Source organism: Pseudophryne corroboree, chromosome 2, assembly GCF_028390025.1.
Source record: "Pseudophryne corroboree isolate aPseCor3 chromosome 2, aPseCor3.hap2, whole genome shotgun sequence".
In the NCBI taxonomy this organism is placed as follows: Eukaryota; Metazoa; Chordata; class Amphibia; order Anura; family Myobatrachidae; genus Pseudophryne; species Pseudophryne corroboree.
Window position 1 is genome coordinate 657626532 of NC_086445.1, and position 25646 is coordinate 657652177.

The following is a 25646-nucleotide window of genomic DNA, read 5'->3' on the forward strand; positions in this document are numbered from 1 at the left end:
GTTTTATAGGTAATGTTCCCCTTAATAATAACTGTAAGTCTGTTTAGTGTAACTGGTCGCTGGACAGAGGAATTCCTCTTTGTATGATACGAAGGGTCAGACAGGGTTTGAGCAGTTGTGTTTGGTACCTAACTAAAGAACATTTTATTAGAAACAATCCGGTGCTGGTTAGGTAAAGATTAATCGCTCCTGCGTATAGTTATGTCTATTAGTAGTTTCTGGACATTTACTATATTTGCGGTTCATTATCCATGCGGCGGGAATCCTGAGATTCCCTCCCACCTGAGCAGTTTGATATAGTCACAGCCCACCTGTTCAAACTAACCTATGACCTTTTGTTATGATGCGAGGAGACATTCCTGTGTCCAATGAACAATGAGATTATAGGTCCCTTTGTAGCGAACTGTACGCAGTGTATATAAGGACAGCCAGCCTGGCCAGCTCAGTCTTCTCTCCACAAACGGTTTTCATCTTGACTAACTCGGAGCTGGTACCAGGACTGCGCAGCGAATCATTCCCCAGTGTGTGTAAGTTATTCTCTGTGACCATTCTAAAACTCTGACTGTATTTTGCCATGCTCTCTCTCTCTCTCTCATTGTATGTTATTGTTTGCGATTGTGCCGCTATTGTATATTTATGTGTAGTTATTCTGCTTAGATATTGATGTTAGCCTGTAGTGTATGAACTGTTAACTGTTTTCCCCTTTTTACATAGCTAGATATTGTTAGTAAAGGTGTTGGAACCTTAGCAAGGTATTGTGTGTTTATTACATTGCAGAGGGTAATCGGAGCGTCTGAATCGCTCAAGCAGCTTTAGTATTAACAAGGTTAAGCAGCGTTATATCGCTACAGTATTTCAGTAGTAAGGTTTACAGTACAAACTCAATCATTCAGTGTGTTGCATACAAGGTTTACTGAGTGTCATCCCGTGAGCGTCTGCGCCGCTCGTGTTCCCCTCGTGGTCACGAGCGTCCGCTACGCTGGTAGCGTAGCATTACGGTAGTCGGCCGCCTATAGCGTGCTCGTCACCAAGCGTTAAGCTGTGAGCGAGCGTGTCGCATGTGCGTCTCGACCACGGATAAGCGTCTGCTACGCTAAGTGCGTACCCTTACGGTACCCCATACGCCAATTGCGTACTGAGTCTCTTACCCATTTATAGTGAATGTTATAAGGTAATCAATCGGCATTATCACAGAGGAAGAGTATGCCAGCACACACCCCAGCACTATATGACCCAGGAATTACACAGTAACTTAGTGTTTACCCCAGTAGCTGCTGTATATATGATTAATGCGCCTAAATTTATGTGCCCACCCTCTCTTTTTTCACCCTCTTTCTACCTTGAGACTGCAGGGGAGAGCCTGGGGAACTGCCTCTCAGCGGAGCTGTGGAGAGAAAATGGCGCTGGTGAGTGCTGAGGAAGAAGGCCCCGCCCCCTCAGCGGCGGGCTTCTGTCCCGCGATTTTGTGTAAAAATAATGGCGGGGGCTCATGCATATAACAGTGTCCAACTGTATATATGCTGCTTTTGCCAGGAGGTACTGAATTGCTGCCCAGGGCGCCCCCCCCTGCGCCCTGCACCCTACAGTGACCGGAGTGTGTGGGTTCGTGTGGGCGCAATGGCGCACAGCTGCAGTGCTGTGCACTACCTCATATGAAGACAGGAGTCTTCTGACGCCGATTTTGACGTCTTCTTGCTTCAACCCGCTAGCTTCTGACTTCTGGCTCTGCGAGGGGCACGGCGGCGCAGCTCCGGGAACGGACGACAAGGTCAGGTCCTGTGTTCGATCCCTCTGGAGCTAATGGTGTCCAGTAGCCTAAGAAGCGCAACCTAGCTGCAGTTAGTAGGTTAGCATCTCTCCCCTCAGTCCCACGTAGCAGAGAGTCTGTTGCCAGCAGAAGCTCTCTGAAAATAAAAAACCTAACTAAAATGCTTTCTTATTAGCAAGCTCAGGAGAGCTCACTAAAAGCACCCAGCTCTGGCCGGGCACAGATTCTAACTGAGGTCTGGAGGAGGGGCATAGAGGGAGGGGCCAGTGCACACCAGGTAGTACTAAATCTTTCTTTAGAGTGCACAGTCTCCTGCGGAGCCCGTCTATTCCCCATGGTCCTTACGGAGGTCCCAGCATCCACTAGGACGTTAGAGAAATACGTATTAAAAAGTATATCTTTGTGAAAATCCTATATCAATATAAAACCTGACGCACCAAGCCCCCTCAGGTTATAGAATATAGGGATAGCAAGTTGAGTGAAAGACACGAAATGGACACCACTCCGCTATCTAATGCGCACACAGATAGTCACAGTTTGTACAATGCAGAGGTTATTACAAACAATAATACTGCACTGGACTAGCATATTATATATATATATAGCTATATAGTCAATAGATATAACACTGCACAGTAAGAACTGGATGTATATCACAGGGTAATTGTCCTAGAAAACCCTGACTAAATGCACTCTTTCTTAACTAGCACTGTCTAAAAAGGCATGTAGAATACTTAAGTGTCATGTAAAGTCACAGCACTGACAACTAGGCGGCTTTTTCACAGGAGGATTTGCCCAAGCAGTCCCAGGAACAGTGAAGCTGAGAGATAATGGCGCCCGGACACTGACAGGGAGTGAGGGAGAGACAGATATGCAGCTCCAGGGCGGGAACATTTGCGGGAAATGGCGCCCTGGTGCTGGAGGAAGGGCTTCAAGTCTAAGCCTTATTCCCCTGCTGGCAAAACCACCGGGTACTGTGGGCTACTGAAAATGGTTTAGAGAGAAAACCTGCACCCATGCCCTGGTGATCTAGTGGGATCGCCTGTACTTCCACAGTGTCCACCGCCAGCGCGCGCGGCCCGCCTCCCACTGACCCCGCCGGATCGCGATAAAGACCGGTTACCACCTCCCGAAGCGCGGCCACGCGATCCCAGAGAGCCCCCGTCGTGTGTGCCTGACGTGAAGAAAACCGGAGCCTCCTGCTGTAGTTACCCGGCAACCAGGGCTCGGGAGTGTACATCGCCGCTGGGGAGAGCTGGAGCTGCAGCAGTGAATGTCTTCTAACATTTACCACAGCTGCTGCCCTTGAAGTCTTCACTTTTTTCTTCAAATAGAAGCTCTCCTTAGGGCTGTAACACACACTCCGGTTTTTCCCGGATGGCAAAAAGCCAGACAAACTTTGTCCGGCTGTTTGCCATCCGGGAGAAACCGGCAGTGTCTGTCACACAGGACGGCTTTGAGCCGTGTGTGATGCTGTGCGCATGCGCAGCATCAGACACGGCTTCAGAAAAAACCGTTGTGTGTGAAAGCTCCCCTTCACACACATGGTTTACTGGCTCCAAAGACGGCCCGGCGGCCGCCGGACCTTCCAGTGGTGAGACCCGGCTGCAACCCGGCAGCCGGGCCGAGGCCGTGCAGTGTGAAGGGACCCTAGCCCTCACACTGTTAACTACAATGCCGGCACGGGAAAAAGCCGTCCGGCTTTTTCCCGGCCGGCAAAAGCCGGGTAGTGTGTTTCAGCACTTAGGGCTGCCTGGAGCAGCCCCTCTGTTATGTGCCTGCTTACTGCAGCACCAACTACAAAACTGAGCTCCTGTGCAGGGAGGCGGGGTTATAGAGGAGGCGGCGCTGTGCATTCTGGGAACAGTCAAAGCTTTGAGCCTGTTGGTACCTCGGATCAAGATCCTACTCTACACCCCATTGTCCATCTTTGTGGAGCCCAGTGTACCCCGCAGCAGAAATTCTGTTTTAACAGATACTTACAAAGAGGTACCTTTCACTCACTTCTGTATATCTAAAAATACAGTACATGACCAAAGCATTTCTTGAGATTTTAAACAGTATGTATATGCCCCACTATATTGCCCTACTTGATTTCTCTTTTCACTGACGAGCAGCAACAACTGCTTCTTTTATGTCATTACAGATGTCTTTTATATTTGGTATGTGTTAACGCACACCTGAATTAATTACTACTATTATACCCAGTAGGGCTGTAACACACACTCCGGTTTTTCCCGGATGGCAAAAAGCCGGACAAACTTTGTCCGGCTTTTTGCCATCCGGGAGAAACCGGCAGTGTCTGTCACACAGGACGGCTTTGAGCCGTGTGTGATGCTGTGCGCATGCGCAGCATCAGACACGGCTTCAGAAAAAACCGTTGTGTGTGAAAGCTCCCCTTCACACACATGGTTTACTGGCTCCAAAGACGGCCCGGCGGCCACCCGGCCGCCGGACCTTCCAGTGGTGAGACCCGGCTGCAACCCGGCAGCCGAGCCGGGGCCGTGCAGTGTGAAGGGACCCTAGCCCTCACACTGTTAACTACAATGCCGGCACGGGAAAAAACTGAAAGGGACGAAATCTATACTTTCAAAGAACAAAGCTTTAAACCAGCATCCAAACCTACCTCATGGAAGGTCAAAAACTGAGATAGACTAAACTTGGATGTATGAACCAGTCTCCGTTTACACCACAAGATGTAGATATTCCACAATCTGCTCTGTGGTACTTGCGTGACAAAACCAGTTCCTGGGTTCACAGTATAGTGCATACTACAGAGGAAGCAAAACCTTTAGCTATCAAAAGCTTGGTCTCAAAAGCTAGGCGTTAAAGCCAACTGAGGAAGGTTCTCTTGTAGAAACAGACTTTATTGTAGTAGGTCTGGATGAAGTGGAAAACACTCCCTGGGAGCTGCCGACATTTTGAGAAAGTTGGCGTATTTTGAGCCTGTTTGGTGCAACTATGATCACCGTCGCTCGTTGGTCTTTGATGTGCATTAGTACCTGAGGCAACACTGGGGTTGGAGGAAACATATAGTAGACAAAAGTCCCTTGTAATGGTCATGGCATCTACTGTGAAAGTCAGCGGGTTTCTGCAACTGTGAAACCTTGAAGTTATGTCTACAGGTCACAAGATCCACTTGCAGATGGCCCCACAGCCGAACTAACAGCTGGAAGACCTCCGTATTGATAGACCACTTACCCGGGTAAAACATGGTTCTGCTGAATTTTCCACACCCGAGATGAACACTGCAGATAATGCCAGAACAAAGTTCTCTGCCCAGGAAAGTATTCAGGTTGCATCTGCCGTCGCTACTGCTCTCTTTGTGCCTCCTTGTTGTGGTGTTGTCTGACTGAATACAAACTGGCTGGCCAGAACGGACTGCGCGTTTAAGAAAGACCGAAGCTCTAGCACATTGATTGGACAATGGCCAAAGGCCCTGGGAATGAAGATGTAATGCTACGGCACCCCATCAGAGTAGACTCACATCCATGATCTCAAAGATCCAATCCTGAGTGAACAAGGATCAACCTTGGATGAGATGACCGTGAACAGCCACCAATATTGAGATTGACGAGTGCTGACAGAAAAAGAAACTGAGATGACAGGATGCTGAGCATTCCGCCCAAGTTTGGAGAATTTCCCACTGGAATTCATGCGAATGGAACCTGACATATGGAATGGTCTCGAAAGTGGAGACCATCACGCCCAACAGCTTCATGCACAACAAGATCAACAGACGAGATACTGGTAGTACTGATGTGACCAAGTTCTGCAGGGCTTTAAACTTAGTCAAGAAAACCCTCCGGAAGGAGGTGTCGAAGATAAACCCCAGAAACTGAAGGCGCTGACAAAGAATTAGGTGCGACTTTTCGAAACCAGGATCCATCCGTGATCCTGGAGTAACTGAACCGTGCAATCTAGATGCAGCTCACTTCGGTCGTCACGCTAAATGCCACTGCCCGTCCCTACCTCTGGCTCTCCCCGGCCATTTCCTGTACATTGCAAAGCACAGAGAGGTAAACCGATTGGAGCTGCAGCGGTAACTGTAGAGACAGAGCTGTCTCCATCTAAAAAAATAAATAAATAAATAAACTTGGTCCATCAGGGGGGTTTCTGGGTGCTCGGTAGCTTCCCCTGCGAGCACCACTACCCCCCACCCTGTGTCACACAATGCCAGGTTTCCACAAACTCAACTGCTCCTTGCCCTATGGGGAGGATGCGGAGCTAATAAACTTCACACTTCAGTGCAGATTTAAATAACTTTTCCAGCAAAATGAAAACTTGTCTTTTTGTTTATGGGCACAATACCAGGGGCCAAATGTAATAGAGTGAGAGTTTCAGAAAGTGAGAGATTTGGTAAGGTTTTTCAGGTTGATCTTGCTGTGTAAATGATTGCCACTTTAAAAAAAAAAACTGCAAAACCTTACCATATCTCTCACTTTCTGAAACTCTCACTCTATTACATTTGGGCCCAGATGTTTTAGTACACCAAGCCCTCACTGAGACATAAGAGTCAGTATCAGGTCCATGTGGTCATGCATCAGTACTGCAGTACAGGAATAAACACACTGAGCACACAAGAGAGTTGTGGATTATGACAGGGTAATCCCTACCCACTGTATGGGTCTCAGCAATGCTTAACAAATGCTAAAAATATTAAATATATTCAAAGCAGCTTAAAGAGGTTCAGTAGTTAAACCAGCATCAGTAAGAGATTTGAACAAAGGGGGGAGTAGCAGAGCGTCTTACAGATTATAGAACAAGTCCTCAGAATCCAAAAATGGGGGCAGGGCAGTTTATTAGAGGTTTCCACTAATGACATACCTGTCCAGAGTACTACACACAACTAGTGATTTACTGAACAAACAATGCATTGTGTGTCTCTTTAGCTGTCAGATAGAACCAGGAAAGGAAATAAAGATATATAAAAGCAATGGTGTCAAGAGATGAGGGACAATTGTAAATGAAATAGAACGGTATTCAACAGTAGGCAAACCAGTCTTTACTATATAAAACAAGTATGCACGGTTTTCCCTCAGATGCGCAATAAAGATAAATAATAAACGCATATTCCATCAAATATAACATTATAAAAATGTAGCTTTTACAATAGAGATTAAAGTAAAAAGTGAGGAACTAGATGTTTTCCACTCCCAGCATAAGAGGGGCAGTATTGTATTCTAAAGGGAAAGTATGTTTTTTATTGAAAGACAGCTCTCACAAATACATTTTGGCAGCGGCACTATTCACTGTTATGCTCTCTCTAACCTTTTATACAGATCTAACTAAAATAAATGGTTGCCCTCTTGAACCTCCCTTACTTGCCAAGTTTTGTCAGTATAACTAAAGTCTGATTTGTTTCCACAAGATGGGTCAGTGAATGTAAACACATCTGTCTACTTAGGTTGCACAAGCTTTTTCCAGGAGATTTAATTTAATGATTACATTTCTCAAAACCTGTGTAGGTAAACGTAACACAGACAAACTCAAGGACGACGTAGTTATTTAAAAAAATAATAATTAGATGACACAGTTGGTAGCCCTACAACAAACATATACACACAAAAAGACGCTTTGAAAGCAACCACTGTGCACAATTTAAATATAAGGCCAATGCTAACTTCAGGCAAACCTATAAAATTGCATAAAGCGATACTCATTTGGTGTTGCCTGAAATATTTAATAAAGTAACATGATGTCACTCATCCAGTGTTTTTAATGCACCCGTGGCACACTGAGCCGGAGCACTGGCCGATGACAGTATGGAGAAGTGGCCAACATCTTTTGATACATGGAACTTCTGGCTGATGCTCCTCCATTGCTACCGTGGGAATGGGTGATTTTGTAACCACAACCAAGGGCCACACAAAGGGGCACATTTAAAGTGGGTAGATTGTAAAGCCTTGCAGAATGTTTCTCTGCGGGATATGAAACTAAAGGCCCTACACACTGGCCGACATCACTGCACGATATGAACAAGATCCCGTTCATATCGTGCAGTGTGGAGGCTCCAGCGATGAATGATGCGCGGCCCCGCGCTCGTTCATCGCTGGTCCCCTGTCGGCTGTACATGCAGGCCAATATGGATGATCTCGTCCATATTTGCCTGCACTTCAATGCAGCCGGGTGACGGGGGGAGTGAAGAAACTTCACTCCCCCCGTCACTGCCCCTCCGCCGCAGGGTCGCCCGTCGGCCGTATCCGCCGTCGGGCAGCTCGGCGGCGGATCGGCCAATGTGTAGGGCCCTTAAGGGTGTGTACACACGGTGAGATAATAAGAATTTACTCACCGGTAATTCTATTTCTCGTAGTCCGTAGTGGATGCTGGGTACTCCGTAAGGACCATGGGGTATAGACGGGCTCCGCAGGAGACTGGGCACTCTTAAAAGAAAGATTAGGTACTATATCTGGTGTGCACTGGCTCCTCCCTCTATGCCCCTCCTCCAGACCTCAGTTAGGGAAACTGTGCCCGGAAGAGCTGACATTACAAGGAAAGGATTTGGAATCCAGGGTAAGACTCATACCAGCCACACCAATCACACCGTACAACTTGTGATAACTATACCCAGTTAACAGTATGAATAACAAATGAGCCTCATTAACAGATGGCTCATAACAAAACCCTTTAGTTAAGCAATAACTATATACACGTATTGCAGAGAGTCCGCACTTGGGACGGGCTCCCAGCATCCACTACGGACTACGAGAAATAGAATTACCGGTGAGTAAATTCTTATTTTCTCTGACGTCCTAGTGGATGCTGGGTACTCCGTAAGGACCATGGGGATTATACAAAAGCTCCCAAACGGGCGGGAGAGTGCGGATGACTCTGCAGCACCGAATGAGCAAACTCAAGGTCCTCCTCAGCCAGGGTATCAAACTTGTAGAATTTTGCAAATGTGTTTGAACCCGACCAAGTAGCAGCTCGGCAAAGTTGTAAAGCCGAGACCCCTCGGGCAGTCGCCCAAGAAGAGCCCACTTTCCTCGTGGAATGGGCTTTTACTGATTTAGGATGCGGCAGTCCAGCCGCAGAATGTGCAAGTTGAATCGTGCTACAGATCCAGCGAGCAATAGTCTGCTTTGAAGCAGGAGCACCCAGCTTGTTGGGTGCATGCAGGATAAATAGCGAGTCAGTTTTTCTGACTCCAGCTGTCCTGGAACATAGATTTTTAGGGCCCGGACTACGTCCAGCAACTTGGAATCCTCCAAGTCACGAGTAGCCGCAGGCACCACAATAGGTTGGTTCAAATGAAAAGCTGATGTCCCCAGTTTCTCCCAAAGGTGGTGAGTCCTCAATTCTGCCCTGTCCATATGGAAAATCAGATATGGGCTTTTACACGACAAAGCTGCCAATTCTGACACACGCCTGGCCGAAGCCAAGGCCAATAGCATGACCACTTTCCACGTGAGATATTTCAGCTCCACGGTTTTAAGTGGCTCAAACCAATGTGATTTTAGGAAATCCAACACAACGTTGAGATCCCAAGGTGCCACTGGAGGCACAAAAGGGGGCTGAATATGGAGCACTCCCTTAACAAACGTTTGAACTTCAGGCAGTGAAGCCAGTTCTTTTTGAAAGAAAATAGACAAGGCCGAAATCTGGACTTTTATGGAACCCAATTTAAGGCCCATAGTCACTCCTGACTGTAGGAAGTGCATAAATCGACCCAGCTGAAATTCCTCCGTTGGGGCCTTCTTGGCCTCACACCAAGCAACATATTTTCGCCATATGCGGTGATAATGTTTTGCTGTCACATCCTTCCTAGCTTTAATCAGCGTAGGAATGACTTCATCCGGAATGCCCTTTTCCTTTAGGATCCGCCGTTCAACCGCCATGCCGTCAAACGCAGCCGCGGTAAGTCTTGGAACAGACAGGGCCCCTGCTGTAGCAGGTCCTGTCTGAGCGGCAGAGGCCATGGGTCCTCTGAGATCATTTCCTGAAGTTCTGGGTACCAAGTTCTTCTTGGCCAATCCGGTACAATGAGTATAGTTCTTACTCCCCTTTTTCTTATTATCCTCAGTACCTTGGGTATGAGAGGAAGAGGAGGGAACACATACACCGAATGGTACACCCACGGTGTCACTAGAGCGTCCACAGCTATCGCCTGAGGGTCCCTTGACCTGGCGCACTATCTTTTTAGCTTTTTGTTGAGGCGGGACCCCCATCATGTCCACCTGTGGCCGTTCCCAGCGATTTACAATCAGCTTGAAGACTTCTGGATGAAGTCCCCACTCTCCCGGGTGGAGGTCGAGTCTGCTGAGGAAATCTGCTTCCCAGTTGTCCACTCCCGGAATGAACACTGCTGACAGTGCTAGCACGTGATTCTCCGCCCATCAAAGAATCCTTGTGGCTTCTGCCATTGCCATCCTGCTTCTTGTGCCGCCCTGGCGGTTTACATGGGCGACCGCCGTGATGTTGTCTGACTGAATCAGAACCGGTTGGTTTTGAAGCAGGGGTTCTGCTTGACTCAGGGCATTGTTAATGGCCCTTAGTTCCAGAATATTTATATGTAGGGAAGTTTCCTGACTCGACCATTGTCCTTGGAAGTTTCTTCCCTGGGTGACTGCTCCCCAACCTCGGAGGCTTGCATCCGTGGTCACCAGGACCCAGTCCTGTATGCCGAATCTGCGGCCTTCGAGAAGGTGCGCACTCTGCAGCCACCATAGCAGAGACACCCTGGCCCTCGGGACAGGGTGATCAATCAATGCATCTGAAGATGCGATCCGGACCACTTGTCTAACAGATCCCGCTGAAAGGTCCTTGCATGGAACCTGCCGAAGGGAATTGCTTCGTAAGAAGCCACCATCTTTCCCAGGACTCGCGTGCAGTGATGCACCGACACCTGCTTTGGTTTCAGGAGGTCCCTGACCAGAGATGATAATTCCTGGGCCTTCTCCTCCGGGAAAAACACTTTCTTCTGTTCTGTGTCCAGAATCATGCCCAAGAACAGCAGACGCGTCGCAGGAATCAGCTGTGACTTTGGGATATTCAGAATCCAGCCGTGCTGATGCAGCACTTCCTGAGATAGTGCTACGCTGACTAGCAACTGCTCTTTGGATCTCGCCTTTATAAGGAGATCGTCCAAGTACGGGATAATTATCACTCCCTTCCGTCGAAGGAGTATCATCATTTCGGCCATTACCTTGGTAAACACCCGCGGTGCCGTGGACAGACCAAACGGCAACGTCTGGAATTGGTAATGGCAGTCCTGTACCACAAACCTGAGGTACTCCTGGTGAGGTGGGTAAATGGGGACATGCAGGTATGCATCCTTGATGTCCAGCGACACCATAAAATCCCCCTCTTCCAGGCTTGCAATAACCGCCCTGAGCGATTCCATCTTGAACTTGAACTTCCTTATATAAGTGTTCAAGGCTTTCAAATTGAGAATGGGCCTCACCGAACCGTCTGGTTTCGGTACCACAAACATTGTGGAATAGTAACCCCGTCCCTGTTGAAGGAGGGGGACCTTGATTATCACCTGCTGGAGGTACAGCTTGTGAATTGCCGCCAGTACTACCTCCCTTTCCCTGGGAGCAGCTGGCAAGGCCGATTTGAGGTAACGTCGAGGGGGAGTAGCCTCCAACTCCAGCTTGTATCCCTGAGATACCACTTGTAGAACCCAGGGATCCACCCGTGAGCGAACCCACTGGTCGCTGAAGTTCCGGAGACGCGCCCCTACCGCACCCGGCTCCGGCCGTGGAGCCCCAGCGTCATGCGGTGGACTTAGTAGAAGCAGGGGAGGATTTTTGTTCTTGGGAACTGGCTGTCTGGTGCAGCTTTTTCCCTCTCCCCCTGCCTCTGGGCAGAAAGGAAGCACCTTTGATCCGCTTGCCTTTCTGAGGCCGAAAGGACTGTACCTGATAGTACGGTGCTTTCTTAGGTTGTGAGGGAGCCTGAGGTAAAAATGTCGATTTCCCAGCTGTTGCTGTGGATACGAGGTCCGAGAGACCATCCCCAAACAATTCCTCACCCTTATAAGGCAAAACCTCCATGTGCCTTTTAGAATCAGCATCACCTGTCCACTGCCGGGTCCATAATACCCTTCTGGCAGAAAATAGGATTTTGGTACTTACCAGGTAAATCCTTTTCTTTGAATCCATAGGGGGCACTGGAGTACTCTTGGGGATATGGACGGCTTCCACCGGAAGAAGGCACTGAATAAATTAATTTTTGAGACTACTCCTCCCCTCCATATCCTCGAGCACTTCAGTGTTTTTTACTGAGCCGAACAGGATCGATAGAGAGATTGACCAAAGGAGAATTACATATAATCTCACGGACAACAATAAAGTTGACACAAAACGTAACAGACAACTAAACAGTTGACACCATAACTGATTAACCCTTGTTAAATTTAAACCAGTCGTGAAAGTGTGTTACCATAAGAACCACTGAACTTCCTAAAACAGGTAAACTGCTCTGGGTGGGCGTCCAGTGCCCCCTATGGATTCAAAGAAAAGGATTTACCTGGTAAGTACCAAAATCCTATTTTCTTTATCATCCACTAGGGGTCACTGGAGTACTCTTGGGATGTACCAAAGTTTCCTCCGTGGTGGGAGAGCTGTTTGGCACTTGTAACACTAAACGGCCAAAGCTAGATGCTGATGCCGCGAAAGTATCAAACTTGTAAAAGCGCACAAACGTGTGCACTGAAGACCAAGTAGCCGCACGGCAAAGCTGTGTCGTAGAAGCCCCACGACTCGCTGCCCATGACGTTCCCACAGAACGTGTGGAATGAGCTGTTACTGAAGTAGGTGGCTGTAACCTAGCATAAAGGTAAGCCTGACGTATGGTCAGTTTGATCCATCTGGATAAGGTTTGCTTAGAGGCTGGCCAACCCCTCTTAGCCGCATCATAGAGAACAAACAACGTATCCGTTTTACGCACAGTAGACGTTCGGGATACATAGATGCGCAATGCGCGAACCACATCCAACGTTCCAGAATCTCCTGTTAACACAGGAACTACTATTGGTTGATTGATGTGAAAAGACGACACTACCTTTGGTAGAAAAGCGGGATTCGTCCGAAGTTCCGCTCTGTCATCATGAAAAACTAAATACGGTGACTTGCACGACAAGGCACCCAGATCTGAAACACGCCTAGCCGAAGCTAAGGCTAAAAGAAAAATCGTTTTCCAAGTGAGAAATTTAATATCCACTTGTCGTAAAGGTTCAAAGTAATCGGACTGTAAGAAATCTAAAACCAGATTCAAGTCCCATGGTGCTGTAGGTGGAATGAAAGGAGGCTGTATCCTCTTTACACCCTGTAAAAACGTATGTATTGACGGCAACGAGGCCAATTTCCTTTGAAAGAAAATTGACAACGCAGATACCTGCACCTTTAGTGTGGAAAGACGTAGTCCTCCATCTAACCCCATCTGTAAAAATAACAAAAGACGGGATAAATTAAAAGATGATGTCGGAAATTTCCGAGCTTCACACCAACTTATATAAGTACGCCAGATTCTGTAATAATGAGCTGCCGTAACCGGCTTCCTAGCTCGTACCATGGTTGGTATAACAGACTCAGGAATGCCCTCTCTTCTTAAGATGGCCTTTTCAACAGCCACCCCGTCAAACGCAGCCGCGCTAAATCGGGGTAAAGGAACGGACCCTGTTGTAACAGGTCCGGACGTAGTGGGAGTGGCCACGGATCGTCTGCGAGTAACCCGAGGAGATCCGAGAACCAAGCCCTCCGAGGCCAATGAGGCGCTATTAGTATGACTGTGACGGACCCTCTCTTGATTCGTTTTAGCAACAGCGGGAGCAGCGGAAACGGTGGAAACAGATACACAAGGCTGTACGGCCACGTGGCTGTGAGAGCATCCACCGCCACTGCCCCTGGATCTCTTGTTCTGGACACATATCGTGACACCTGATGATTGTGGCGGGATGCCATCAGATCCACCTGAGGGTACCCCCACTTCTGGATCAACATCTGAAATACTTCTGGATTTAATGCCCACTCTCCTGGATGAAAATCCCGACGACTGAGAAAATCTGCCTCCCAGTTGTCCACTCCCGGAATGAACACTGCCGACAATATCACCTGGTGATATTCGGCCCATCTGAGGATCCGAGCTACTTCCCGCATTGCCATGCGGCTTCTCGTTCCTCCTTGTTTGTTTATGTATGCGACTGCCGTCGCATTGTCTGACTGCACCTGAACAGTCTGAAAACGAAACATGTACACTGCTTGTCTTAGAGCATTGTAAATCGCCCTGAGTTCCAGAACATTTATGGATAGCGATCTTTCGTGATTTGCCCAGAGGCCCTGGAGCCGATGACTCTGAACTACAGCTCCCCAACCTCTGAGACTTGCGTCTGTTGTCAGAATTATCCAATTCACGACGCCGAATCGTCTCCCTGCAGATAGATTGTGTATTTTTAACCACCAGAGAAGAGACACCCTGACTTGTGGCGACAATCTCACCCTGTGGTGCAACTGCAGATGTGATCCCGACCATTGCGCTAACACCTCCAGTTGAAACGGACGTGAGTGAAACCTTCCGAACTGAAGTGCTTCGAAAGCCGCCACCATTGTGCCTAAAAGGCGAATGCACAAATGTACTGAGACTGTGCGTGGCTTGAGCACTAATTGCACCAGATGACGAATGACCTGTACTTTCTGTTGTGGCAGGTAAACCTTTTGTTTTACTGTATCGAGAATCATCCCTAGGAATTGAAGTTGCTGACACGGAATTAGATGTGATTTCTTTAAACTGACTATCCAACCGTGCTGAACTAGTACATTGTACGTTAGCAAAGCATGCTGGAGAAGCAATTGTTGAGACGGAGCCTTTATGAGTAGATCGTCCAAATACGGAACAATTATTACCCCTAGGGACCTGAGATGAGCTATCATCACGGACATTACCTTGGTGAATACCCGAGGCGCTGATGAGAGGCCAAACGGGAGAGCCTGAAACTGGTAATGGTCTCGCCTTATCGCAAACCTTAAGAAACTCTGGTGAGGTGGCCAAATCGGAATGTGTAAGTACGCATCCTTGAGATCCAGTGCAATCATGAATTCCTGCGGCTCTAACCCTGCAATTACTGACCTGAGAGATTCCATCTTGAATCTGTGGTAAGTGACGTAATGATTGAGACCTTTTAGGTTCAATATTGGCCTGACTGAGCCATCTGGTTTTGGTACCAGAAACAGACTGGAATAATAACCCTGCCCCTGTTCCTGCACGGGGACCGGAATTACAACTGCAGCATTCAGCAGAGACTGAATGGCAACCTGCAGAACTGCTTTCTTGTCGTCCGACACAGGCAGTCCTGTCGTGAAAAATCTTCCTGTCGGAAGATAATCGAACTCTATTTTGTAACCCTCTAATACTAACTTGCGGATCCACCCATCTGTGGACGTCTGCAGCCACGCCCCCTGAAAGCTCTGAAGGCGTGCTCCCACAATTGGAGATCCGAGATGGGCTGGGAGCCCGTCATGCCACTGGTTTGTTAGTGGTCTTAGTGTCTTGACGACGTGCATTGGATTGTCGAGCACTACGTCCCCGACCTCTTCTACCAGGCGTGACTGCTCCTGTGCCCTGCCCACGAAAGGGCTGAGTTCTAAAGGATTTGAACGCCGGACCAGAATATTTCCGTTTAGGTATAGTTGTAGGCGATGGAAGAAACACAGACTTTCCTCCAGTAGCCTCAGAAATCCATTTGTCCAATTCAGGACCGAAAAGCTTCTCGCCATCATAAGGCAATGCCTCTATACCTTTTTTAACCTCCGTCTCCGCCTGCCAAGAACGCAGCCAAAGTGCTCGTCGTACTATGACTAGCGATGAGGACAGGCGAGAAGTAAGCTGACAGACGTCAGTAGAAGCTGTACATAGATATTCAGCAGCTTCCCAGATTTGATCCGCGAGAAGTATAAGATGGTCATCTTGCAGAGCCGACTTGAGCTCTTTTATCCATACCATTAAAGCTTTAGTAACCCAAATGCCAACCAACCCAGGTCTCAGCAGCACTCCAGCTGCTGTATACATGGACCTTAGCATAGCCTCTATTTTACGATCTGCAGGGTCTTTAAGCGTAGTAGCAGTTGGTACTGGTATGGTTAACTTCCTTGTAAGTTTGGATACGGATGAATCCACCAATGGTGGGTTCTCCCAAGTAGCTGTCATGGACTCTGGAAACGGGTAACTTGATTTAAATCTACGAGGAATAGAAAACCGTTTATCCGGATTTTTCCGTGATTCCAGTAACATTTTATTAAGAGATTCCGAAATAGGGAAACACATCGGAGATCTCTGTCGTTTAGTAAAAACTACCTCATCATTCGTCAGGGGCTCCTCAGTTTCCGTAAACTCCAGCGACTGACGTACTGCTCTGATGAGATTGTCAATACCTGGGCTGTCAAAATCGTCACTATCTGACTGTTGCCCTATTTCGCCCTCCTCATACTCCTGTTCAGTGAGGTCTAGTATCCCAGAGACTGGAGAATTATTAGGAAAAGGAAATTTATCTTTTCCACTCAAGGTGGGCCTCTGACCAGATTGAGACTCTGGTAACTCAAATGGTCTCATTTTAAACTCAGATCTTGCCGCCTCTCTTTCTTCACGAGAGGCGGCCAGCTCTGATTGTAAACCAACTAATACATCTGCAAGTAAAGCCCATGGAGGGTCCAGAGATGGTGGTTTTACTTCTGAAATCGTATTTATGGCTGTATTAACAACACATGCTGTACATGTGGTGGATCCATCAGGCAACACACTCTTACAGACATGACATGAAAAATGTTTCTTAGATTTTGCTGGTGTCTTACTCATTATAAAAGACAGACAATACAAACTACACACAGACAGACTGCACGACTCAGTAATAACACCAAGGTTCCTGGTATATATCAGGCAAGTGCAGTGCCTGCCAGCAATAAGAAAACTGACCCCAAAATTCCCCTAGTACCACTCTTAGCCGAGATGTAATAAAGGAAACCTGGAACAGACAGGAGAACATTAACATATTAAGCATGCCAAATACTGCCAATGTCTCCCCCCCCCCACTCCCACGACCTCCGTGTACAGCACCGGGTCGGGGCCTGTGGAAGTCTGCATAGGGCCGTGTGAGCGGCCTGTACCTGTAGGCCCAGGCAGCGGGAACTCCTCGGCTGCTGCGGGCGGATAGCGGAAGCAGCGAGCGTGCTGCATAGAGCCCTGGAGCGGCCTATGCACACGCGCTCCCGCCCGCCACACACATTTTGCGGAGTGTCTGTGTAGCCAGGCAGCGCTGCTGCGGCGCCGGGGAGCAGCGGTCTGGTATTTAAGATGCTGGGAGCGGAGAGTGAGAGCGCGCCGCATGGAGCCGTGATGCGGCCCATGCACACGCGCTCCGGGCAGCGGTGAGTACCCAATACAATCCCCAACAGTGGAGCGGCAGCAAGAGCTGACCGCCCCTAACATACCTGGACCGTGACCAAAGTCTATGACGGGGCTTCTCATCCAAGCTCCGTCCAGCTTTTTGCAGGCAGCCTGCAGGTGGAGTGAGGGAGCTCTTTACAGAGAGGTCCGACACTCACGGCTGTTCTCAGCCGCTTCCACTGTCCCTGACCCACGCCTGTTAGAAGGGGGGAAAGGACGTGGAAATCCTTGAAAAGAAGAAAAACTTAGGAACTAAAAAAAAAAATTCCAATACTTCGTGGACGAGCTCCACTATGCCTTCTAACTGTGTCGAGCACAGAAAAAACACTGAAGTGCTCGAGGATATGGAGGGGAGGAGTAGTCTCAAAAATTAATTTATTCAGTGCCTTCTTCCGGTGGAAGCCGTCCATATCCCCAAGAGTACTCCAGTGACCCCTAGTGGATGATAAAGAAATGGACATTGCATTAATTCTGGATGCCAGCCGGCAAATATCCCTCTGTGCATCCCTCATATATAAGACGACGTCTTTAATATGCTCTATGGTTAGCAAAATAGTATCCCTGTCGAGGGTATCAATATTATCTGACAGGGTATCAGACCACGCTGCAGCAGCACTACACATCCATGCTGAGGCAATTGCAGGTCTCAGTATAGTACCTGAGTGTATATACAGACTTCAGGATAGCCTCCTGCTTTCTATCAGCAGGTTCCTTCAAGGCGGCCGTATCCTGAGACGGCAGTGCCACCTTTTTTGACAAGCGTGTGAGCGCCTTATCCACCCTAGGGGATATCTCCCAACGTGACCTATCCTCTGGCGGGAAAGGGTACGCCATCAGTAACTTTTTAGAAATTACCAGTTTCTTATCGGGGGAAGCCCACGCTTCTTCACACACTTCATTCAACTCATCTGATGGGGGAAAAAACACTGGCTGCTTTCTCTCCCCAAACATAATACCCTTTTTAGTGGTACTTGGGTTAATGTTAGAAATGTGTAACACATTTTTCATTGCCGTAATCATGCAACGGATGCCCCTAGTGTATTGTGTATATGTCTCATCCTCGTCGACACTGGAGTCAGACTCCGTGTCGACATCTGTGTCTGCCATCTGAGGTAGCGGGCGTTTTTGAGCCCCTGATGGCCTTTGAGACGCCTGGGCAGGCACGGGCTGAGAAGCCGGCTGTCCCACGGCTGTTACGTCATCCAGCCTTTTATGAGAGGAGTTGACACTATCGGTTAATACCTTCCACATATCCACCCACTCTGGTGTCGGCCCCGCAGGGGGTGACATCACACTTATCGGCACCTGCTCCGCCTCCACATAAGCCTCCTCATCAAACATGTCGACACAGCCGTACCGACACACCGCACACACACAGGGAATGCTCTGACTGAGGACAGGACCCCACAAAGTCCTTTGGGGAGACAGAGAGAGAGTATGCCAGCACACACCACAGCGCTATTTAATCAGGGATTTAAACTAACACTAAGTGATTTTCCCTATAGCTGCTTTACATATACAGTTTGCGCCTAAATTCAGTGCCCCCCCCCCATCTTTTTTACCCTTTGAGCCTGGAAACTGCAGGGGAGAGCCTGGGGAGCTGTCTTCCAGCGGAGCTGTGAAGAGGAAATGAAGCCAGTGTGCTGAGGGAGATAGCCCCGCCCCTTTCTCGGCAGACTTCTCCCGCTCTTATATTTATATTATGGCAGGGGATTTTTGCACATATATAGTTTATTAGACTATATTATGTGCTGTTTGCCAATGTAAGGTACTCTAATTGCAGCCCAGGGCGCCCCCCCCCAGCGCCCTGCACCCATCAGTGACTGGAGTATGTGGTGTGCATAGGGAGCAATGGCGCACAGCTGCAGTGCTGTGCGCTACCTTAATGAAGACCGGAGTCTTCAGCCGCCGATTTTCAGGATGTTCTTCTTGCTTCTGGCTCTGCAAGGGGGACGGCGGCGCGGCTCCGGGACCAGATGACCGAGGCTGGGCCTGTGTTCGATCCCTCTGGAGCTAATGGTGTCCAGTAGCCTAAGAAGCCCAAGCTAGCTGCAAGCAGGTAGGTTCGCTTCTTCTCCCCTTAGTCCCTCGTAGCAGTGAGTCTGTTGCCAGCAGATCTCACTGAAAATAAAAAACCTAACAAATACTTTCTTTACTAGAAGCTCAGGAGAGCCCCTAGTGTGCAACCAGCTCGGGCCGGGCACAGACTCTAACTGAGGTCTGGAGGAGGGGCATAGAGGGAGGAGCCAGTGCACACCAGATATAGTACCTAATCTTTCTTTAGAGTGCCCAGTCTCCTGCGGAGCCCGTCTATTCCCCATGGTCCTTACGGAGTACCCAGCATCCACTAGGACGTCAGAGAAAGGTATATATATATTGCAGCCCAGGGCGCCCCCCCCCCAGCGCCCTGCACCCACCAGTGCCCTTGCTAGATCCGTGTACTATCTAGGTTCATCTCACATGTCAATGACATCTCACATAAGCCAAAATCTCACATAAGCAAAAATAGTAAGCACACATAGACCATATCTCAAGAAAAGTTAGTCAAAATCTGTGCTAACTAGGCTCCAGGGAGTTCAAGGGAAATCGCAAGTACAAATCAGGCATAGCAAGGATCTCACCGTGTGTACACACCCTAAGCTTCATTTTGCATGTGCCATGTTTCCTCTACTGAGCACACTGTACGAGTCTTCAAATGGACCTTGGAGTTGATGAATGTCATATCACTACTTCAAATAAATGTTAAAGAAATGCTGTTCAGCATTTTTGATCTACATGCAAGGCAAAATAAAGTGCACTTTTGTTCTTTTCACCTGGACCGGCTCTATCATTGGGCAGCTTTAGGCAGCTGCCTAGGGGCGCCACTAAATTCATTTAGCAAAGAACTGAAGGGTGTTTCTGTATGCAGCCTTTTACACTGCACTGGCTTGCTGCTGCGGGTCAAATTAGGTGCATCCGCCACTATCAGGCTGTATCACATAGTGAATCAGCGCTTCCTCTGTGCCGACACGTGTAACATCAAGTCACGTGAAGGCACATTGGAGGCAGATGTAACTATGGATCCAAGGAGCACCCCATGGCCATTCCTCATAACCCTGATGCACCTCCTCGGGCCCCTGGATCCCAGCTCTCCAGAAGCAAGCAGCACCTGACTACGTATGCACCAAGCAACGTCTCTGTAATGCTGCTGCCACCTGTAATAGAACCATGCCGATTACGGGGGAAACTACTTTTAGGTAAATAACCCATGGGGCTGTCTGCGGGACCACAGTCAGTTAAGATCTTACAGCCTGCCTGGTGGTTTGCACATGTAAACAGAACAACAGGGAAAACAAAGGCACTGTGGCACAATACAGTACATATGGAGGAGGAGGAGGGAGTGGGTCAGTAAGGAACTTAAGGCCCATACACACGGTGAGATTCGGGCTATGCCCGATTCTCACTATGCGACAGGGGCTAGGTCAGCATCGCAAGTACACAATGAGTGTGCTTGCGATACTGACTATGTGCGATTTCGGCTAAGTGTCAATTTTGACTCTCTCATCTATAGAGATAGACTGTGCAGGCAAGAAAATATTGACTATCTAGGCTTGTGATGCCGACCGCGCACCGGCATAGAATCGGGATGGCAAGGTGACTTTCTCCTTGCGATCTGCACTAACCTTTCTTACGATTTTGACTATATAGTCAAAATCGTAAGAAAATATCTCACCATATGTACACACCATTACAGATGGGATGGAACACAATAAGAAGCAATCAAATAAATATATACATGCATACACCTACAGTCAACATTTTGTGACTTTGTTTACAATATTCTTTTTCACTTTAAAAGTGCTTGAGTGTTGTCGCTTTTCTCTGAATATGTGTAATGATGCAATTCACCCCAGCCCTCCTGGTGGCGACCTGTATCTACCCACCGAGATGTGGTGGTAGGGTTAGGGGACACAAGGCTGAAGCTTTGTCTAGAGCGCAGGGAGACCTTGCATCTGCCCTGTCTGGACTAATGTATCGCTTTATACAAACTGTTATCAATTAAGGAATGTCACCCAATGCTTATCTCTGGCTGCCAAATGCCGCAGAATGCCGGCAGGGGGGATGCCCAGCGCAACAAAGCTCCTTGCGGGCTCGCTGCGCTCGCCACCCTGCATGGTCACAGGTTCTATTCCCACTCTATGGGTGTCATGGACACCCACGAGTGGGAATAGTCCCTGTTAATCGGCATGCCGACTGTCGGGATTGGTATTGTGATGACCTCCAGTCACATAACTACATCCCATCTAAACTAATGAACATGGCTGCCCAAAGCATATAACACGCTACCTCACCGGAGTTGCGTGTGGAGGTGAATATGGTATTTGGGAGTAAGAACATATATTGTAATCTATCCAAGCAGGTGCAGAATTCCACATAGGACTGTTCAAGAAAGACAGAAGTGGAAAAGGGTAACATTTCTCCTAATACACATTTTTGTGCACGTTTAAAAAAAAAAAAAAAAAATTATATATATATATATATCTTACGTCCTAGAGGATGCTGGGGACTCCGTAAGGACCATGGGGTATAGACGGGCTCCGCAGGAGATAGAGCACCTAAAAAGAACTTTGACTATGGGTGTGCACTGGCTCCTCCCTTTATGCCCCTCCTCCAGACCTCAGTTAGATCTTGTGCCCAGAGGAGAATGGGTGCACTGCAGAGAGCTCTCCAGAGTTTTCTGTGGAAAAATTATTTTGTTAGGTTTTTTATTTTCAGGGAGTCCTGTTGGCAACAGGCTCCCTGCATCGTGGGACTGAGGAGAGAGAAGCAGAGCTGGCTTGTAAAGTTGGGCACTGCTTCTAGACTACTGGACACCATTAGCTCCAGAGGGAGTCGGAACACAGGTCTCACCTGGGGTTCGTCCCAGAGCCGCGCCGCCGCCGTCCTCCTCACAGATGCCGAAGATAGAAGCCGGGTGAGTATTGAGGCAAAGACTTCAGGCGGCAGAAGACATCAGATCTTCATGAGGTAAGCGCGCAGCGGTAAGCTGCGCGCCATTGCTCCCAGTCTCACACACAAAGCAAGCACTGAAGAGTGCAGGGCGCAGGGGGGGGGGGGGGGCGCCCTGGGCAGCAATAAACCTCGATTTGGCCATAAATAAGGAGGATTAGGCTGGGGGACAGTAAATCCACGGACCCCCGCCATTTTATTAATATATGATGAAGGGACCGAAGCCCGCCGTCGGGTGGGCGGGGCTTGATACTTAGCACTAACCAGCGCCATTTTCTCCACAGAGGCTGCATGAGAAAACGCTGGCTCCCTGTTCTCTCCCCTGCTGAGCTTCACAGGTTGGAAAAAGGAGGAGGGGGGCACTTTGGCGACGCAGTGAGTGGAGATTACGATTATAAACATATAAAAGCGCTATCTGGTTGTATATTCCAGTGTTTTTAAGCGCTGGGTGTGTGCTAGCATACTCTATCTCTCTGTCTCTCCTAAGGGCCTGGTTGGGGTTTTGTCCCCTTATAGGTAACTCCCTGTGTGTGTGGGGTGTCGGTACGTGTGTGTCGACATGTCTGAGGCGGAAGGCTTCTCCATGGAGGAGGTGGAGCAAATGAATGGTGTGTCTCCGTCGACTGTGCAGACTCCTGATTGGATGGACATGTGGCATACGTTGCATGCAAGTGTGGCATCTTTACATAAAAGGCTTGATAAGGCTGGTTTAGGGGGGACATCAGGCGGTCAATCCTCAGATTGGACCGACTCACAGGGCCGTCGGGGTCTCAAAAGCGTCCCTTAACACAAGACACTACTACCGACACGGATTCTGAGTCCAGTGTCGACTATGACGAAGTAAAATTGCACCCTAGGGTGACTAAAACTATTGAGTGTATGATTGTGGCAATAAGGGATGTGTTGCATATTGTGGATGAACCCTCAGTCCCCGACACAAGGGTACACATGTTTAAGGAAAAGAAACAGATTAATAATTTTCCCACATCTCATGAATTAAATGAGTTCTTTGGAAAAGCTTGGGAGACTCCAAATAAGAGACCGCAGATCCCCAAAAGAATTTATATGGCATACCCTTTCCCTAAACAGGACAGGGAGATTTGGGAATTACTCCCCACTGTGGACAAGGCCCTGACGCGCTTATCCAAGAAAGTGGCGCTACCGTCTCCGGACACAGCGGCCCTTAAAGACCCAGCAGATCGCAGGCAAGAAACTACCTTAAAGGGTATTTATTCTCATGCGGGTGCTGTGCTAAGACCGACAATTGCGTCGGCATGGGTGTGTAGCGCAATTGCAGCTTGGACAGATGAGCTGACAGATCAATTTGATACTATGGATAAGGATACTATATTCCTAACTCTAGCCTATATAAAAGACGCAGTCTTATTTATGAGGGATGCTCAAAGGGACATTGGATTGCTAGCTTCTAGGGCCAATGCCATGTCTATCTCAGCGAGAAGATCCTTATGGACTCGCCAATGGACGGGTGATGCGGATTCCAAGAAACATATGGAAGTACTACCCTATAAGGGGGATGTATTGTTTGGGGATGGGCTGACGGACCTGGTTTCCACAGCTACAGCAGGTAAATCAAATTTTTTAGCATATATTCCCCAACAGCAAAAGAAAGTAACACCCTATCAGATGCAGTCCTTTCGGTCGCACAAGTCCAAAAGAGGTCGGGGATCCTCTTTCCTTCTCAGAGGTAAGGGCAGAGGCAAGAGAGCACCTGCTGCGGCAGGTGTCCAGGAACAAAAGTCTTCCCCGGCTGCTCCAAAACCCACAGCATGACGCTGGGGCTCCCCTGAGGGAGTCCGCACCGGTGGGGGCACGTCTTCAACTTTTCAGGCAGGCCTGGGTCAGTTCGGACCTGAATCCCTGGGTGTTGGAAATAGTTTCCCAGGGTTACAAACTGGAATTCGAGGAGGTGCCCCCGCGCCGATTTTTCAAATCGGCCCTACCAGCTTCCACATCGGAAAGGGATGTAGTGTTAGTTGCAATTCAAACGCTGTGTATTCAGCAAGTGATAATCAAGGTTCCCCTGCACCAGCAGGGAAGAGGTTACTACTCAACCTTATTTGTGGTCCCGAAACCGGACGGTTCGGTCAGACCGATTTTGAATCTGAAATCCCTAAACCTGTACATAAAAAGATTCAAATTCAAAATGGAATCTCTCAGAGCGATAATAGCCAACACGGAGGAGGGGGAGTTTATGGTGTCTCTGGACATAAAGGATGCGTACCTTCATGTCCCCATATATGCCCCCCATCAGGAATACCTGAGATTTGCTGTACAGGATTGTCATTACCAATTTCAGATGTTGCCGTTTGGACTTTCCACGGCCCCAAGGATTTTCACCAAGATAATGGCGGAAATGATGGTGGTCCTGCGCAAGCATGGAGTCACAATTATCCCATACTTGGATGATCTCCTGATAAAAGCGAGATCAAGGGAGAAATTGCGGAGCAGTGTGGCGCTCTCTCTGAGAGTGCTCCAGCAACACGGTTGGATTCTAAATCTACCGAAGTCACAGTTGATTCCGACAACTCGACTACCGTTCCTAGGTAGGATACTGGATACGGAACAAATGAAGGTCTTCCTCCCAATAGAGAAAGCCCAAGACATCCAGAACATGGTCAGAGACCTGCTAAAGCCGAAAAGGGTGTCAGTTCACCAATGCACTCGAGCTCTGGGGGAAATGGTGGCGGCCTACGAGGCCATTCCCTTCGGAAGGTTCCATGCAAGGACTTTTCAATGGGACCTTCTGGACAAGTGGCCCGGGTCCCATCTGCATTTACATCGGAAAATAACTCTGTCACCAGGAACCAGAGTGTCTCTCCTGTGGTGGTTGCAAAGTGCTCACCTGCTGGAGGGTCACCGGTTCGGGATTCAGGACTGGATCCTAGTTACCACGGACGCGAGCCTCCGAGGATGGGGAGCGGTCACACAGGGAAAGACTTTTCAGGGTCTTTGGTCAGAACAGGAGTCCTGTCTACACATCAATGTGTTGGAACTCAGGGCCATTTACAACGGCCTTCGACAAGCGGAGAGTTTTCTTCGAAACCTTCCGGTTCTGATTCAATCAGACAATGTCACAGCAGTGGCTCATGTGAACCGCCAAGGCGGGACAAGAAGCAGAGTCGCGATGACGGAAGCCACAAGGATCCTTCGCTGTAAGCACTCTGTCGGCTGTCTTCATTCCGTAAGAGTGGACAACTGGGAAGCAGACTTCCTCAGCAGACACGATCTCCATCCAGGAGAGTGGGGACTTCATCAAGAAGTCTTTGCAGACGTAACACGTCTTTGGGGAACTCCTCAAATAGACATGATGGCATCACGCCTCAACAAAAAACTTCGGAGGTATTGCGCCAGGTCTCGGGACCCTCAGGCAGTAGCAGTAGACGCACTGGTAACACCGTGGGTGTCCAAATCGGTCTACGTGTTCCCTCCTCTTCCTCTCATCACGAAAGTGTTGAGGATCATAAGGCGAAGAAGAGTACAGACGATACTC

The 25646-nt window shown here is 48.6% G+C and overlaps 1 protein-coding gene across 4 annotated transcripts in view; it reads right to left on the minus strand.

The window, feature by feature from the left end:
• Positions 1-25646, minus strand: part of AHCYL1 (adenosylhomocysteinase like 1) — a 905485-nt gene that overhangs the window by 877253 nt on the left and 2586 nt on the right. The window lies entirely within an intron of this gene.